Here is a 2,852-nt window from a genome sequence, read left to right as displayed (position 1 = left end):
AGTAGTTGCAGCGTGGGGGCTTAGTAGTTGTGGCTCGTGGGCTCTAGAGCACAGGCTCAGTAGTTGTGGCACATGGGCTTAGTTGCTGTACAGCATGTGGGATCTTCCTGGACCAGGGATCAATCCCATGTGCCCTGCATTGGCAGGCGGATTATTAACCACTGCATCACCAGGAAAGTCCCTTCTCTTTGTCTCTTTATTTTTGTTTTCTATTTTCCATTCTTTGTCTATCTGTGTTTAATTTGGATATTTTCTTCTGTCCTCCTTTGTAATTCACTTAATCTCTGTCTAATCTGCTGTTATACCGATTGAATAAGTTCCTGATTTCTGTTATATATTTATCATTTTTAGAATTTCCAATTTTTTTTTAAGGTTTCCAGTTTTCTGTCAGAACTTTTAATTTTGTCTTCTATCTCCTTAAAAATAGTAAGGATAGGAGAGAGGGGGAAGATGTCGGAAGAGTAAGATGCGGAGATCACCTTCCTCCCCACAGATACATCAAAAATACATCTACAAGTGGAACAACTCCTACAGAACCCCTACTGAACGCTGGCAGAAGAACTCAGACCTCCCAAAAGGCAAGAAACTCCCCATGTACCTGGGTAGGGCAAAAGAAAAAAGAATAAACAGAGACAAAAGAATAGGGATGGGACCTGCACCAGTGGGAGGGAGCCATGAAGGACGAAAGATTTCCACACACTAGAAGCCCCTTCGCGGGCAGAGACTGCAGGTGGCGGAGGGGGTGAGCTTCGGAGTCACGGAGGAGAGCGCAGCAACAGGGGTGCAGAGGACAAAGCGGAGAGATTTCCGCACAGAGGATTGGTGCTGATCAGCACTCACCAGCCTGAGAGGCTTGTCTGCTCAACTGCCGGGGTGGGCGAGGCTGGGAGCTGAGGTTCGGGCTTCAGTTGGAGCGAAGGGAGAGGAATGGCGGCGTGAACACAGCCTGCAGGGGTTAGTCAGGCTAGCCAGGAGGGAGTCCAGGAAAAAGTCTGGACCTGCCGAAGAGGCAAGAGACTTTTTCTTCCTTCTTTGTTTCCTGGTGTGCGAGGAGAGGGGATTAAGAGCGCTGCTTAAAGGAGCTCCAGAGACGGGCACGAGCTGTGGCTAACAGCGCAGACCCCAGAGACGGGCATGAGATGCTAAGGCTGCTGCTACCACCACCAAGAAGCCACCTCCCCTCCCGGGAGCCTGTTCAGCCCACCACTGCCAGGGTCCCGTGATCCAGGGACAACTTCCCCGGGAGAAAGCACGGCGCACCGCAGGCTGGTGCAACGTCCTGCTGGCCTCTGCCGCCGCAGGCTTGCCCCGCACTCCGTACCCCTCCCTCCCCCTGGCCTGAGTAGACCAGAGCCCCTGAGTCAGCAGCTCCTTTAACCCCGTCCTGTCTGAGCGAAGAACAGACGCCCTCCGTCAACCTACATGCAGAGGTGGATCCAAATCCAAAGCTGAACTCCGGGAGCTATGCGAACAAAGAAGAGAAAGGGAAATCTCTCCCAGCAGCCTCAGGAGGAGCAGATTAAATCTCCACAATCAACTTGATGTACCCTGCATCTGTGGAATACCAGAATAGACAGTGAATCATCCCAAATTGAGGAGGTGGACTTTGAGACCAAGATTTATTATTTTTTCCCCTTTTCCTCTTTTTGTGAGTGTGTATGTGTATGCTTCTGTGTGAGATTTTGTCTGTATAGCTTTGCTTTCACCATTTCTTCTAGGGTTCTATCCTTCTTTTTTTTTACTTAAAAAAATTTTTTTTTTCTCAATAATAATTTTTTTATTTTAATAACTTTATTTTATTTTACCTTATTTTATCTTATCCTCTTTCTTTCTTTCTACTTTTTCTCCCTTTTATTCTGAGCCGTGTGGATAAAAGGCTCTTGGTGCTGCAGCCAGAAGTCAGTGCTGTGCCGCTGAGGATGGAGAGCCAACTTCAGGACACTGGTCCACAAGAGACCTCCCAGCCCCACGTAATATCAAACGGCGAAAATCTCCCAGAGATCTCCATCTCAACACCAACACCCAGCTTCACTCAACGACCAGCAAACTACAGTGCTAGACACCCTATGCCAAACAACTAGCAGGACAGGAGCACAACCCTACCGATTAGCAGAGAGGCTGCCTAAAATCATAATAAGTCCACAGACACCCCAAAACACACCACCAGACGTGGACCTGCCCACCAGAAAGACAAGATCCAGCCTTCTCCACCAGAACACAGGCACTAGTCCCCTCCACCAAGAAGCCTACACAACCCTCTGAACAAACTTTAGCCAGTGGGGACAGACACCAAAAACAACGAGAACTACGCACCTGCAACCTTCAAAAAGGAGACCCCAAACACTGTAAGATAAGCAAAGTGAGAAGACAGAAAAACACACAGCAGATGAAGGAGCAAGATAGAAACCCACCAAACCTAACAAATGAAGAGGAAATAGGCAGTCTACCTGAAAAAGAATTCAGAATAATGATAGTAAAGATGATCCAAAATCTTGGAAATAGAATAGAGAAAATGCAAGAATCATTTAAATTATTATTAAACAATAAATGAAATTAAAAATACTCTAGAAGGAATCAATAGCAGAATAACTGAGGCAGAAGAACGGATAAGTGACCTGGAAGATAAACTAGTAGAAATAACTACTGCAGAGCAGAATAAAGAAAAAAGAATGAAAAGAACTGAGGACAGTCTCAGAGACCTCTGGGACAACATTAACTGCACCAATATTCGAATTATAGGGGTTCCAGAAGAAGAAGAGAAAAAGAAAGGGACTGAGAAAATATTTGAAGAGATTATCGTTGAAAATTTCCCTAATATGAGAAAGGAAATAGTCAAGTCCAGGAAGCACACA

The sequence above is a fragment of the Delphinapterus leucas genome, chromosome 12 (genome assembly GCF_059928025.1).
Source record: "Delphinapterus leucas isolate spDelLeu-1000000601 "Yukka" chromosome 12, BTC_Dleu_Yukka2, whole genome shotgun sequence".
Lineage (NCBI taxonomy): Eukaryota > Metazoa > Chordata > Mammalia > Artiodactyla > Monodontidae > Delphinapterus > Delphinapterus leucas.
The sequence above is the reverse complement of the archived record's forward strand: the minus strand, read 5'-3'. Positions refer to the sequence as shown.